This window comes from Alligator sinensis, unplaced genomic scaffold, assembly GCF_000455745.1.
Source record: "Alligator sinensis unplaced genomic scaffold, ASM45574v1 scaffold41_1, whole genome shotgun sequence".
In the NCBI taxonomy this organism is placed as follows: domain Eukaryota; kingdom Metazoa; phylum Chordata; order Crocodylia; family Alligatoridae; genus Alligator; species Alligator sinensis.
In genome coordinates, this window is record NW_005841926.1 from 3,316,452 (window position 1) to 3,332,508 (window position 16,057).

A 16,057-nucleotide genomic window follows, 5' to 3' on the forward strand; every position below is an offset into this window, starting at 1 on the left:
CAGCAGGGCAACAATAAAATACAGTCAGACACAATACGCACACACAAGTTAACAGATCAAGTCTGAGTGGGCACAGTTACTCAGCATTTCCAGACTGACACCTTCATGTGCCCCGAACTTAGCACAGGAACAGGGAATGTCTGAGTGGGGCCAGGTCAATCAGCATTAGCAGGCTGACACCCTCATATGCCCCAGCTCAGCACTTTCCAATCTCTTGTCTCAACTGTCCTGGTAGTAACTCCTTTTATGAGTAAACCCCACTTGATTTTTGGGCTTTACAAGGATCTTTGGCTTAGATTACAGAAGTATTGCTGCAGAGCAAATGAGGAGGTTGAGAAGGAAGAGGAGATGAGGTTCAAAGAGAGTATGGCAACCAGCTTGACCATAAGAGTTATTTTATTGCCAGGTATATGAAACTTATAATGATACTAGTAGTAATAGCCATACAAGGAGAGACAAACAAACAAACCAGTTACAATATTACACAGTTTCAATTGGCTATTTGGGGAAGTCTAGCTCAAGTTTGATTGGCAAAAGTCAGGTTTAGAAAGCTGTGCCTGGAGTAAGAGAGAGGGGGAGAGAGAGAGGGATTAAATTAATTCTAAGGTTTAGATTAATAGATTCACAGACATTAGGGCTGGAAGGGACCTCGGAAGATCTTCGAGTCCAGCCCCCTGCCCCAGGGGCAGGAAGTCAGCAGAGAACATAGAATCCCACCAAGATAAACATCCAATTGTTTCTTGAAGGTGTTCAAAGTAGCTGCTTGAACCACATCTGGCAGCAGTTTATTTCAAACCTTGGGGGCTCGGACAGTAAAGAAGTTCTTCCTTATGTCCAGCCTGAAACGGTCATGGAGAAGTTTGTGACCTTCAGTGGTGCAACTGAATGTGAACATACATTCTCCCAGATCCTGGTGAGCACCCCTGATAAACTTATAGGTGTCCATCAGATCACCCCTGAGTCTGTGCTTTTGCAAGCTGAAGAGTTGCATGGTTCTCAGCCTCTTATCATAAGGTCTATTTTCCTGACCTCTGATCATGTGCATGGCTCTCCTCTGCACCCTCTCAAGCTTCTCCACATCCTTTTGGAATTGTGGAGCCCAAAACTGAATGCAGTATTCCAGCTGCAGCCTCATCATGGCTGAGTACAATGGGAGAATAATGTCCTGGAATTTGCTTGAGAATGTGCTGAATGTGCATCTATGGATGCAATCCAGCATTTTGCTTGCTTTCCTAGCCACAGCATCACATTGAAAGCTCATGTTCATCTTGTGGTCAATTGTGACCCCCTTTCATCTATAGTGCTTGCCAGCGTAGCACTGCTAAGCCTATAAGCATGCTGCAGATTTTTCCTCCCAAGGTGGAGAACCTTGCATTTTTCGGTGTTAAACACCATCAGGTTATCACCTGCCCATTTCCTGAGCCTGTCAGGGTCTGCCTGGATCATCCTCCTGTCCTCAGGTGTGGATGCTTTACTCCAGAGTTTGGTGTCGTTGGTGAACTTGGCCAGTCTGCTTCTGACACCAATGTCTACATCATTAATGAAGTTGTTAAATAGTATAGGCCCTAGTACAGAGCCTTGAGGGACCCCACTGGTCACAGAACACCATGATGATTGACTTCCATCAGCCACCACCCTCTGGGTCCTACCATGGAGCCAATTCCCCAGCCAGTGGATTGTGGTGAGGCCAAGGCCACAGTTAGCCAGTTTTGCCAAGAGGTGATCATGGGATAACAGACTGAAGGTTTTTTTAAAGTCAAGATATATGACATCAATCTCTTCTCCCTTGTCCAGGTGATAGGTCACCTGGTCATGAAAGGAAATGAGATTGGTCAAGCAAGACCTACCCACAACAGAACCCATGCTGGCTATCCCTCAGGATGTTGCCGTTGTTGTGCCCCAGCTCAAGTCTGGGATCGTGCCCGGTATGCAAAGGCCAATAAAGATACCAGGGATGAAAGTACAAAGAAGGTTTATTGCTAGCGATAAAAGGTGCGAGCGGAATAATTTCACGTAACAAGCACACCAGATTACTATTTCTAAGCATGTTTTATACAGGAGTTTTTGAACCTTCATTAGCATTATTGTTTGCTGATTGGTTATAAGTGAGTGACGCAAGAAGTTCTTTACTGAGCATGTCTCTATACCTGTGTTTTAGCTATGTATCTCATTTACATACATGTGTGTTTCATTAGCATACTTCTTCCCCACCTAGGGGTGTGATTTTTAGTATTTTAAGGAGCCCTTTAACCCAGTACTCTGCTTCTTCTTTTGTTTTCAAGCCCCCTTTATCTAGGACTGTCTCCTCCTTATCATTGCAGATGGGCATTCGTCACATAACATTCTCTTCTGCCTAGTCTTTGAGTAGTGGTTTCTAGGTCACTCCTTACACCGTTAGCCAGTCTGTTAAGAATGGCCTCTTTGATAATCTCTTCTAGGCTCTTCCCCAGGATAGAGGTCAGGCTGATGGGCCTGTAGTTTGCCGGATCCACTTTCCTCCCTTTCTTGAAGATAGACATCACATTGGCCTTCTTCCAATCTTCAGACACTTCACCAGAGCACCAGGAGTTCTCAAAGATCCATGCCAGGGGCTGGGCTATGATGCTCGCCACCTCCTTCAGTACCGTGGGGTGTAAACTGTCAGGGCCGGCTGACTTGAAGGTATCCAGCCTCTCAAAGTGTTCCTTCATGAGGTCAGCATTGATGGGGGGTAAGGAATCTCTCTCACCCAGGTCCCCCTGTCCCATAGTGGGCAGGGGCATCCCATGGGACTGGTGAAAAAAATGGATGCAAAGCACCCATTTAGCAAGTTTGCTTTTTCCTGGGCATCGGTTGTCAGTTGTCCCATCTGGTTTAGCAGGGGTCCAATGTTGCCCTTGCTTTTCCTCTGGCTCCCCACATATCTAAAAAAGACTCCCACCACTGTATCCCCTGTGCCGTGTTTCCCATGGATTTTAACCCAGAGGGTCTCCAGTCGTCCACCCTGGGTGCCAATGTGGCTTGCAGGGAGCCATAGCTTTCCTTGACATGGGGAGCTACACCCCCGTCCCTTTTGTCCACTCAGTCTCTCCTGTATAGGGTATAGCCATCTATAATCATGGCCCAGTCATGAGTGAAGTCCCACCCGGTCTCCGTTATCCCTATGACATCATAATTATTTGTGTTAAGCAGGAGGACAAGTTCCTCCTGCTTATTCCCCAAGCTCCTGGCATTTGTATATAGGCATGCAAGTGTCCCCCTTGCCTTGCCTACAGTTCATTCCAGGGCTGGGGCAGCGGTGGGCTCCCTTAAGTGCCTTGGCCTGCTGGCTTTGCAAGGGTTGCTCAGTGGGCCAGCAGTGGCAGTAGTCCCCCTGTCTCCCGGAGGTCTTAGTATAAATCCCGGTGGAGCAGGTCAGCCAGTCTGGCTGAGAAGAGCCTCCTCCCCAGTGGAGAGAGGTGAAGGCCATCCCTTCCCAGCATCTCGCTGTCTCTCTCATCAAAGAGCTGACTGTGGTCATGGAATTTGAAGCCTTCCCGATGACAACAATGCCTAGTCTTTGCTTCACCATCTCAATCCTCCTCTCCTCTTCTCTCCTCTCCTCTCCCTAGAAAGTGGGCTTAAACAACGAGAGAAAGAGACAGAGAGAGAGAGAGAATTGGGGTCTCACTACTCAGCAAAGCTTGAACCAGTCGAGGTTCCCAGGTGTTTGGGGAGTTTGTAGACAAGTTGTTCAGTTTAGGGTCCAGAGTGCTTGAGACAGGCTAAGCCCCAAGCACAGTCAGTGGAGATATTCCAGGCAGGAAAGGAGAAGGTGAATTCCCAGTGGAACTGGTGCAGGTTTTAGATCCAAGCACCAGAATAGAAACTTGAGCTTGGATAGGGGTTTTTGTAGTGAAATAACAATGTTTCAAGGGAGAACACTAGGTTTGTTTATGGGTAAATGGTAGCTCAAGGGGGTATACCAGAGTTGTTTTGTTATGCTGGACAATGGGAAATGATCATTCCTGGCTATGGGCAGTGTTACCCTAGGGGATCTCACAATGCAAACAGGCAGATTCAGTATTTTGGGTACTAATAAAGGAGTCATCACTAGAACTGGTGTGATAAATGCTGAGCTGGGTGTGTGCAGATGTGGGTTGATTAACATTTTGAGCAGGGATCCCCCATCATGCAGTGCTTCTCTGGTCCCAGAGTTCAGTGCAGTGCTTGCCTTGGAATCTCTGTTCTCCATTCTGAATGCAATGGAGGTGTCTCTCTTTCCCATCTCTGATGCAACTGGGACTAGGGGAGTTACCACCCTGTTTCACCTCTGGTGCAAATGAGACTAGGGAAGCTACCTTAATCCTGTCACCCTTACTGAGAGGGGTTTAGGTGTGTCTTTCACTGCATCTTCATGGCCTTTTGTAAGTCCTTTTTCTGATCAGTCCTGGTTCAAGCAGAGGTGGGGGGGAGGGGGGGGGTGGAGTCCTTCGTGCATCAGACAGGCTGGTTACTGCATCAGGGTTCTCTGGGAACACACAATTCTACTAGTTCTCAGCAGTTTCAACAAAACAGATTGCCTACTATAAAGGTCTTATTCCTTAGTTACATAGAAGAAGCAGCACTAAGTTCAAAGCTAAAATGGGAATGTTTGTATTTGGTTCCTTTTGCTGTTCTCATTACAGATCAGTAAAAAAGAGAATTAATATGCAGTCAAGAATTGAAATTTCACACTCATACTCACACACTTCTTCCTTACAGAACTGAATAAACTATTATTTACTAATGAAAATCCAAATGTATTAGCTGTACTACTTTAAAATAAAGCTGTTGTTGGTTCTGCTATTTTTTTCTATTACACTCATTTTCATTGGGCCATGTAGCTCTTTTCAAATCTCACATCTGGCTGCGTGAACTATTTTCAAGATCGAAACATATAATTATGACATACCCTAAAATTCAAAGGTTTTGAAAACAGACCCCTCCAAACTCTACTGTGTACGTACTTTATTTTCACTGCCTTCAGTTCCGGTTCTTTTCAATTGCTGAAAACTTTGTGGTGCCTTGTAGGTATCAGTAATGAACCATTCCATACCCTTATTATATTTTATGATTGAACTTCATTATATGCCTTTCATTTTTTATTGTCACAGCTCCAATTCTTGAAGCCCACTTCCCAAGAAAGCAACTTTTGGAAAAAAGAAAATGAGTGGTTCTTTTTTTCCCCCTTGATTTTAGAATAGGCAGGTATTACTTATGGTTCACCTAGTGTAGCTATTAACTTCATGGACAAAGTGTAAGCTTCTAGTTTTAGGTGATTTATTTATCAATTCATTTATTTTTGCTCGAAGATAATGCACAACACTGCCACTGTATGAGAAACTGGAATCATTGAAGTCCATGCAGCTATGACAGAGAGAGAAAGGAAATGCATCAGACAGAGATGCACGTGGAGTCAAATCATTAACTGTGCTGCCACAACAACTCCTGCATTTGTTGACATGGTTGGCAGGATCAACGTGAGCTCTAACTGAGCCTCTAAGGTTGAAATATGCCCCCTCTCTGTTACTAGTATGAATTCAGCTGGGGAACTGGGAGAAGATAATTGATGACTGATGTTTTTTTTTCGTAGCTGAACACAGCCACTTAACTCATTTTCTCAATTTAATAATAACTTTTCTTAGAGGTACAGAGAAAGAATATACTTAGATAAAAAGGTGAAATCTGGTTTGGGTGAAGTCAATGGAAAAGCTTTTAATAACCAGAGATCTTGGTTTTCTCTGATAACGCCCCCCACCAATTTTCAGATTTTAAAAAGTAACCCAAAATCCACATTTTTCCATGATTAAAATGAAACACCACTAATGTGTGTGTGTGTGTGTGTGTGTGTGTGTGTGTTAGTGGTGTTTCATTTTAATCATGGAAAAATGTGGATTTGGGGTTTTTTGGGGTTTTTTTTTTTTTAAATTGGGTTTTTTTACCAGAGAAAACCAGGATCCCTGCTAATAATTTCAGTGAAACTAGGAATCAACCCTCACCTTTAACTCATGCTGTGACACAGTCTTAGTCCAAAATTGGGCATCAGCAACACCTTTGTGTTAACTGTTGCATGACAGGTAAGCTAAACTTTTCTTTTTCAAAGAGATATCATGATGCTGAAACAAAGGGATTGTATCAGGGTACACATTAGAATGGTATATATGCTATTATACATTTGGATTGGTAAAACAATTGTGGAAGCTCTTCCCTGAGTCACTAAAAGTATTACTTTTTGCATCTTTTTTAAATAGCCCTCACATTATTAGTCTACATACAACTTTATCACATACCAAAACAAGTTCTTGTAATATTTATTAATACATATGATAGCCAAATAAAAATATATTTCTGTCATGACCATAGGGATTGGAAATTGGAATTTTTATTCAGTTCAGGTTGGCCTTTCTGCAATTTAAATATTAAAAACTATAGCCATTTAATATCCTGAACTCTACATAACAATATGGCCATTCATTAGCTAATAACAAAAAAAATAGTCTTGCATAGTTTGCTTGTGTCTAGATATATTGATTGTATTTCCTCAGTAGATAGAGCAGATAAAGACGAAAAATACAAATGAAAGATGGAGTCAAGAAGCTGAAATAAATAGATGAACACAGAGCCTGAATATCCTTTTTTAATTTTAATTATTTGCAGTGACAATTTTCTAATAACCACTGTATTACTTGGCAACATTATATAGAGTACATAATTTGTAAAGCAAGACTCACAAGACAATAACCTAAGTTATATAATTGAGGCAAGGATAAGCAACAGGAAAATAAATAGTTTAAACACCCAAAACCAATTTACTCCCATGGGAATATCATAAAATGTTTTTAATATACTCCAAACTTGTATGGATACAAATTGCAGATCTGTAATTGCATAGAGAGGTAGGAACAATTCTAAATTGTAGTTCTTCAAATCAGTTTAAAATAAGAAGCAGCAGTTTTAATATCTTTGCTATACCTGCTTCTCACATCCCATTCTCCTCCCTTGCCAAACATTTCTTTTTTTGTTTTTTACTCAGTAAGAAATAGATCAATGAATTTGACAAGGAAAAGTGAATAGGTACAGAGATCTCTCAAAGATCATACTAACTGGCTGCATCTACACAAGACACTGACTGCACAGTAGCTCATTACTACTGCATAGTAGTGTCGTATGGCATGAAGTGTGATGAGATGCTACTGTGCAGTAGTAACAAACTACTGAGCAGTCAGCATCACCTAAAAGCCATTTGGTGATGCTACTGTACTGTAACTCCAGTTACTGAGCAGTCATTTAGTACTTGTATATGCAAGTACTAAACGACTATAACAACTGCACAGTCAGCATCTCATGCAGACGTAGCCACAGAGTATAAAACCCCTTCATTCTAGACCACAATGCAAGGGTCAGGATAGTCTTAATCCTTGCAGGGCTTAGTTAGAAATGAAATGAGAGATCCTATTATCTCAAGATTGTGATTCGAGTGGCATCCTTCAAGAAAGTCCTTCATTAGTTGTCTACATCAGAAAGTTGCATTTAGGTAGTTGGTTTCTGTTTCACTTTTCTGGACTACCCCAAAGTCATTTGTTTTTGGGCATGTGCACACATTCACAGGGCCTAATCTACTGTCACACAGCCTACTTTAAGCCATGTGATCAAAGACTGGGTCCTCACTTGTGCATACATTCACTGGTGTTGGGATCCTACAGGGAATGCTATCTAAGCAAGTTAGGGTGTGGGGGAAAGAGGGACAAGTGGGAATGGCAGGGGTAGCAGGTCCATGGGAGGGGGTTTGACTAGTCTGGGTAGGAAAAGTACAGCCCCAGGGCTAAGGTGAGCTGCTGGACTTTCCCAGCCCTGGGACTGCACTCCAAACAAGTACACACATTCAGTTAGATAGGACATGGGCTAAACTGACCTATGTAGTACACCTCCTTAGGTGAACCAAGTTAGATTGGGCCAGCCATTTTGATTTATTCAATCTAAATTCCCCAAACATATGTACAGTTCAGTACTTAGATCAACCTAACCCTGTTTAGATTGATCTAAGTGTAACATCAACATATACCTCAAATTTTTCAATACCAATACCTTTCTTATTTTTTAGAGAAGTTGAGTTAAAATAAATAAAGGATCATGGAGATCAAAAAAGCAAAAGAAAATTGAAGAAAGTTGTATAATTTGTATACCTGTAATAGGGCCCCATTACTAGATGAAGGGTAGGAGTAGGGCAACCCAGGAACTCCAACTTCTTCATGGGGCTTTTCTGTCCCTTGCCTCCCCTCCCCACACCCTAGTATCCCTCTCCACTGGCTGTGGGGTAATCACTTGCAGAGAGCTAGCTGTTTCCCTTCCCAGCACTCAGTCATACCTGATCATCAGGGATCCTGGTTTTCTTTGATAAAAAAAAAAAATGCCCAATTAAAAAAAAAAAGTAACCCAAAATCCACATTTTTCCATAATTAAAATGAAACTTCACTATATATAGGTCTATATATTAGTAGCATTTCATTTTAATCATGGGAAAATGTGGATTTTGAGTTACTTTTTATAACCCCAAAATCAGGGATTTTTTTTTTTTTTAATCAGATAAAACCAGGGTCCCCACTGATCAGCTGAAACAACTTGTGACTGGGTCAGCTGGCCAGGAGGTCAGGTGACCAGGGATGTCATAGAGAATAAGAGGAAAGGAAAGAAGAACAGCAGGGCAGCCAGAGCTGCTGTGACTGTCTTTGGGTGAATCCTCGAGAAAGAAACAGGAATCAGAGGAGCTGCTGCCTCAGGTCAATGAAGTGAATCCTCAGATAAATTTTCCTTTTGTTTACATTGGGAGGGGAGGGGGTTCTGCATAAGCCCCAGTAACATCCTGGTCAGGGTTTCTAGTGCCAACCAGGGATTTCAGATTTAGCAAAGGAGGGAGTGTCCAGGAACTGGGCATCTGGGGCCTGAGTGGCTTCCCTCTGGACTGCGAGGGCAGCTTGGGTTCTTATATTGTGGATGTGGAGTGGGACTTTGGGTAGCTAGAGCAAAAGTGGCCAGTGGCAGAGGTGCCTGGCCAGACATGCTTCTGAAAACATGCCAGCCTTGCAGGTGCACCCCGCAAGGAGCCTACAATACCGTACAATTATTCAATTGCTTATGCATTTTATTGAGTCCCAGGATGTCTTTGGAAAATATTTTCAGTTTGCATAGGATTTATTTTAATAAATCTCACATCATATTTTATTTATATATATATATATATATATTAGGTGGTTTGTGTATATACATATTATACACACACACACTTACTTATATATGCATACTTAATTTTTATTGCTGAAATGTGAAAAGTGCCAGTGGTTATGTGAAACAAGTTAGAGGAGATATATATATATATATTTAAAGTTCTATAATATAATAGTGCTTCAAGAGATGCATTTGATCAAATCATTAAGTAATGATAAGAACTAATTCCTTTAGTTCAGTCAGCAACAGGGGAAGATGTCTGTTAATTTATGGAGGGAGTGGGGGGAACACTTTATCAGCTTTATCAGCACTAGAGAAGTTAGTTTGAACCTAAGTATTTTTAAAACAACCATTTTAAAGGAACATGATTATAATGTATAATCAAACCAAACCTTAGCAGCAATTATCACAGTGACGCTAAAGAGATGCATTGAAATACATTGAAAGATTGAGGAAATATTCATCAAAAGCACTTAAGGATTATTGTGAAGTGTGGGGGGAAAGATAAATTTCATCTTTCACTTTATATGAATTATGAACCACTTATCCATTTCCTCATGAAGTCTAGAATTTTTAGTTGTTTGAGATTTAATTAATGTGCTTATGGTTTTTTGTTTTTTTTTTCCTTCATATTCTCTACTTATGTGGAACCTGAGGCACCTGACTGTTTTCTCACACTCCCTATTTTGTAGTCATCTTCCCCACATCCACTTATTTATATTGGCAGATTTTTTCCCCACTATTGTTGATTGCATTCTATTCGAGTTCAAAAGCAGAATAAATGTTGGTGTGAATTGCACATCATCAATCTAGTGTAACTGATCCCCATGAGACAGGTCCTTAGTTTTCATAAATCGGTACAGCTCTGTTGAAATCAAGAGTTGTAGTTGGAAATGCAAATAAATAGAAAAATATGAGAATGCTGAAAAAGGGTAGTTTGGTACTGTAATTCACACCTGTTTACATGCCATGTTTTGCCATTTTTCCTTTAATCCCACAATAATTCAAACTCACTGCCCTTATGATTCTAATACAACAATTCCAGAAAAGAAGATTTTAAACAAATATAAAACAAATAAATATGTGATTGAATAAAGATTACTTGACTGTTTAGGTTAGAGAAGAAAGGTCAGGAAAGGTCAGAAGTGAAGAGTGCCCTCACTTAGCCTATTTTATAACTTGATGGTTAGAGTAGTCTCCTTGGAAGTAGGAGACATGGGGCACATCCCAGGGACCATGCATACACAGCAGCATCTGTTTCCTGGGAGACAAACAGCTATTAGTCCCCAGGCACACCCTTGCATTGGTACTCTGCCGTGCAGCGAATAGATCCAGAGGCAAGGTAGGAGGGGCTGGGGCCAGCATTTGGGACCAGCTCCTGACACAAACTTTTGTCTCAGTTCCCCCGACCACCAGCCTGCCACCCTCCAGGGGCCCCTGCCTACCTCACAGAGAGTGTGGGTGTCTTGGCTCCCAGCAGCAGAGGTGGTGGTTGGGGGATCTAGGACAAAAGTTTGTGTCAAGGGATGACTTTCAATAAATCGCAGTCAGGATAGCTGCTCTGCTGACCCAGAATTAGGTTATCTATGAATGATTTAATACCAGGATCCCCACAAACATGTGGTGTGCTACGGTGTTCTCCCTTCTGTTTGCTTTCTGGTCCCTATACAGACAGCTCTTCACACTAGGACCTGACCCCCACAGGGGGAGATTTTTTTTAAATCAGAGAAAACCAGGATACCTGAATAGATATTCCACAGGTTTTCAGTCATCCCACACCAGGATGGCATCCAAGCCTGCCTTACATATCTACAGGAACAAGATTACAACTCAGAATACAGACCCAAAGATATTACTGACCTTATACACTTCACCCTCACACACAACAATTTCACTTTTAATAATCAACACTTCCTCCAGATGATGGGAACAGCTATGGGCACCAAAATGGCCTCACAGTATGCCAACCTTTTTATGAGCCACCTGGAAGAAGACTTCCTCAAGAACTGCACAATCAAACCCTTGCTATACTTAAGATATATTGATGACATCTTCATCATTTGGACTGAAAACCTGCAATCTCTGATTGAGGTCCATCAGAAATTCAACAATCACCATCCCTCCATCTGACTTTCTCTAGAATACCCCAGCACCAACATCTCCTTTTTAGACACGATGATCAGTATCCAGAATGATAAAATACAGACCACGTTATGCAAGAAACCCACAGACCAACATACATATCTGCACAGAACCAGCAATCACCCTAAACACACCAAAAAAGCTGTGATATACAGCCAAGCCCTCAGATACCACCAAATTTGCACTGAAGAGAACACCCAGGATTGCCACCTCACCAATCTCAAAAAGGCTTTCACCTAACAAGGACATTTATCCAGAGAGATAGATTGCACGTTTGAAAGAGCCACCTGGATACCACGTGAAGAACTGCCTCAGTACAGAAGAACCCCCCCCCACAAATCGCACACCGCTGGTTAGGACTTATGACCTCTCCCTTGAACCCATATGAAAAATCCTCAAACAATTGCAACCCATACTAGAAAGAGACCCTATTCTTAAAAAGATCTTCCCAGAGCCACCCATCCTAGCTTTCAAACAAGCACCAAACCTCGCTAACCTCATCACCAGAAGCAAACTTCCTCAAGCCCAGAACACACCAAAAGGATCCAGACCATGCCATGAATGCAAAACCTGCCCCCACATCTCCACCACCTCCACTATTACTACACCCCACAACAGAGCCATCAGTATTCCTGGATCTTACAGCTGCACCTCCAGAAATGTAATACATCTCATCCAATGCACCAAATGCCCTGATGGAAAATACGTAGGAGAGACCAAACAACAACTGCGCACCAGAATGAACGCACTCAAAGACAGTAATACCCAATTACCTGTGGGGGGCACATTTCTCACAAGAAAACCACTCTCTCTCCAATCTCTCAGTCCTGATCCTCAAAGGAAGCTTATACAACACTTCCCAGAGACGAGCCTATGAACTCCACTTCATCAACCTCCTGGATACTAAAAATCATGGACTAAATATACACATTGGATTTATGACACATTATAACCTGCCTGACATCTTGTTCACCAGGTATCTCTCCACTTTCATCCTCCTTCTCTTTCTTCCCCCCCCTCCCCAGCCTGTCTCTCACCCATTGACTCCTCAATCTACATTTTCACTGACTACCTGTCTTGTATGCATACAGCTGCTGGCTTCTTTACTTTTCATTCCATCCAGGTAGAGCACACACCAACTGCTGAAACTTCCTTAGCCTGACAAGAGTTTTTGAACCTGAACGCTTGCTTAATAATTGTTTTCCAACTATTTAAGTTGGTCTAATAAAAGATATCAGATTTACCCAAAGAACCTTGTCTGCCTATGTCCTTAGACCAACATGGCTAAAACCTACACCCCTCTAGCAGGATAGGACACTGAGTATGATCAGTGCTGTCCAGGATGATAGATGCCAGGATGTTAGGACTCTGATAAAAAAAAAAAAAAAGTCATCCCACTTTTCAGATTTAAAAAGGTAACCCAGAATCCACATTTTTCTGTGATTAAAATGAATGTGTTTAATATTAGTCTTGGGAAAATGTGAATTTCGGGTTACCTTTTTAATCTGAAAAGTGTTTTTTTTTGTTTTTTTCAGATAAAACAAGGATTCCCTGTTCATAACTGTGTGATGCACAGTTGTGCCTAGTCATCATGGCAAACGAAGTGGTTTTCACACAGTAGGGACTACCTAATGTTGGTGAGGCACTAGGGAGCTGGGAGTATCATCTCCCTCTATTATGTCATGCCTACCATCTCAAGGGAAGGCAGACCAGGCCTCCATGGACCCAACCTACTGCAGGCAGATCCACCTAGGCCATAGGCAGAGGGCACCCAAGAGAGAGAGAAACCGAGAGAGAGAGAACAAGGAGAAAGAAATGAAGCTCTGTGTCCTCATGGGACAGGAGGTAAACAGGGGAGAAGAGCTAACTGGCTTGCTGGCATGAGAAGGGGGCACAGTGTAAGCTACCCAGGGGGGACTATGAACAAATAAACCTGGAAAAATAAAATGCCAGCCACCATTTTTTTAATTGTTTAATAGCCCTACTTTAGAATCATAAATAAGGGATAGAAGATTTAAAATTAATATTTAAAATATTTTAAAACATGCTTGTATTTGAATATCCTTTATTTAAATGAGGAAACAAGTAATATTGTTTATAGGTCAATGAAATCTTTTGGCTAAGGTTTCAAAGGAGAGAGATTTTTGTTTGTTTGTTTGTTTGAAACTGTCAAAAAGACAGTAATCCATTTTCAGGAATATTGCATCTGTTTATCCTCTCATTGTTAAGTAGAACAGATATCTTACTGTGAGATAAATAGAAGCTTCTACCTGAAGTATGTATCTGTGATTATGTAAATATAGGTTGTAATTATCATCACAGTAATTAATATTAGCAACAAATAAAATGAAATTAAGATATGAACCCTATGGTGAAACTAGTTTAAGTAACAAGAAGACCACATTTCTAGGTTTTTTTGTACTTTATGCAGTGTGTGGCAAAAATAAGTAAATATTTTACTTTTTATCTGTTCAGGTTGAGCATACTATGACTCAAAATTTCTCAGTATGTACCTAAATTTATGTGGGAGAATGCTTGGCTTTGATTGATTCCATTAAGTGCCTAATGGGGATTGGGGTGGTGTGGGCACAATGGCGAATGGTTGACAGCCCAAAGGTTGTAAGTTGAGGCTGCAGCAAAAGCGCTTATGGTGCAGCCTTGTCAGATTCCAGTGATTCTTTCTACCAAGTACCTTGTCACAAGAATAAAAAAAGGAATGTGTCTAATATCACTACAGAGCCAATGGAGAGACTTCAGAGACATCTAAAAACTATTTTGGTTTACAGACCTAGGTGCTCTATGCAGATAATGGGGTCTAGTAGGTGCTTACTCTCAGATTATTTCCATTTTAACTAATGACCAGGGATCCTGGTTTTCTCCAATTAAAAAAAAACAAAACAAAAACTCCCAATTTTCTTATTAAAGAAGTAACCCCAAATTCACAATTTTGTGTGATTAAAATGAAATACCACTCTCTCTCGTGTGCTCTCTCTCTCTCTCTCTCTCTCTCTATATATATATATATATATATACACACACACACACACACACACATATGCATACATCCACACACACCACTAATATATATATTAGTGATGTTTCATTTTAATCATGGAAAAAAATTGGGTTTGGGGTTACTTTTTTAATATGAAAATTGTTGGGGGGGTTTAAATCAAAGAAAACCAAGATCCCTGCTAATGACAGCCTAATATAAATTATTTAAACAGTGCTCAGAAGCAGGAACCAGAACCCTGAACTCTTCTGTCCCAAGGGAGTACCTTACCCCCTAAATTGAAGAGACAGGTTCTGTCTTGCTTATTCCCAGCAATGTAGTTAATGCATTTTATTTAAAATAAAATAAAACAACCAAAATAACCTTGACAGTTTTGAAGAGAATTTCCCTTTCCCCATGGGAGTTCCCTAAATTCTTGGGTTGCTGTTGCAGGTTACCTTTAAAACATTTTAAACATGTGGATTCTTGTGCTGTCATAAAGTTAGAACAGTTTCAGAACCAGTCACAGGATAAGACTTAATGCAGTCTTAGACCTGCACAACTCTTGACTTGCCACAAGAAGGCATGGCAGGTATGGACAGAAGCCAGGACTCTATCCCTCTTCAGGGGTTAGAGAGGAGGGTAGCATATACCTCAGGGACAGAGAAACCACCATATGGCTTCCCTCACTCTGTAGCCAGGAGTGTCTGTGGGGGAGAAAGTTTTGAAAAAAAAATTGCATTAAGTAAACAGGCAGGGGGAAGGTAAAGAGACGTAACAAAGACAGAGTAAAAAGAATAAAATAAGCTAAAAAGGACCAAAATCTTGCATACATTTCACTGAATTGGGACTGGGTATGGGGAGTTTGGTTAGTACCGGGCCTGTGTGATGCAGCAAGAGTTCACTTCAGATTTGGATTCAGCCAATTTGGAGGGAGAGTGATTCAATTTGGAGATTTGAATCAGTGTCCCAATTCGATTTGGCTGAATACGATTTGAAAATTCGGCACTGCTTTGGAGATTCAGCCATAGACTAAACATGCAGTAGTCCTCATCACACTGGCTCCAGCTGATAAGTCTGTTGTGGTGGGCAGAGTGGGGAGGGAAGGGATGTGGAGGAAGGAGGGATCGGAGCTGGGGCTGGGACAAGCTGCCAAGCTGGGGCGGGAGGGGCAGCACTCAGAGTGGTGGCTATACCCTGCTGCTGCTTACCCCCTGTCACAGGATGGGGTCCTTAAAGGACAGCCGTGATCTCCCAAGGCCCCTTACTGTGCCAAGTTGGCCCCATGGGCACTCTCAATTTTCACCCGCCATGTCTTTGATGGAAAATATATAGTAGAGAGGCTGCCTTTACATCCTCGTGGACACGGTTTGCTGTACTCTCTGACCCTGTGGGCTCCCAGACCCCTTGTGGGTCCAGTTTTACAGTGGATGTTTCAGGCACCCTAGCCTTATAGGTTGTATGCGTGGCTCCAACCACACCTTTACTATACCCCAAGCCTCGCTGGTGATACTGACATTGTTTGGTCTGGGCCCTGTTATACTTTGCCCCCATTGTCCTCCCCGGGCCCTCCGCGGCCCTGTCTCATTCCACTCTTTACGGGCACTTGGGCTCTCTGCAGCCCTGCCTCGCTTGTTATGTCTCAGGTCTGTGTTCTTGGGCAACCCTGGCACAGGACACAGCCTGTCTGAATCACAAAGG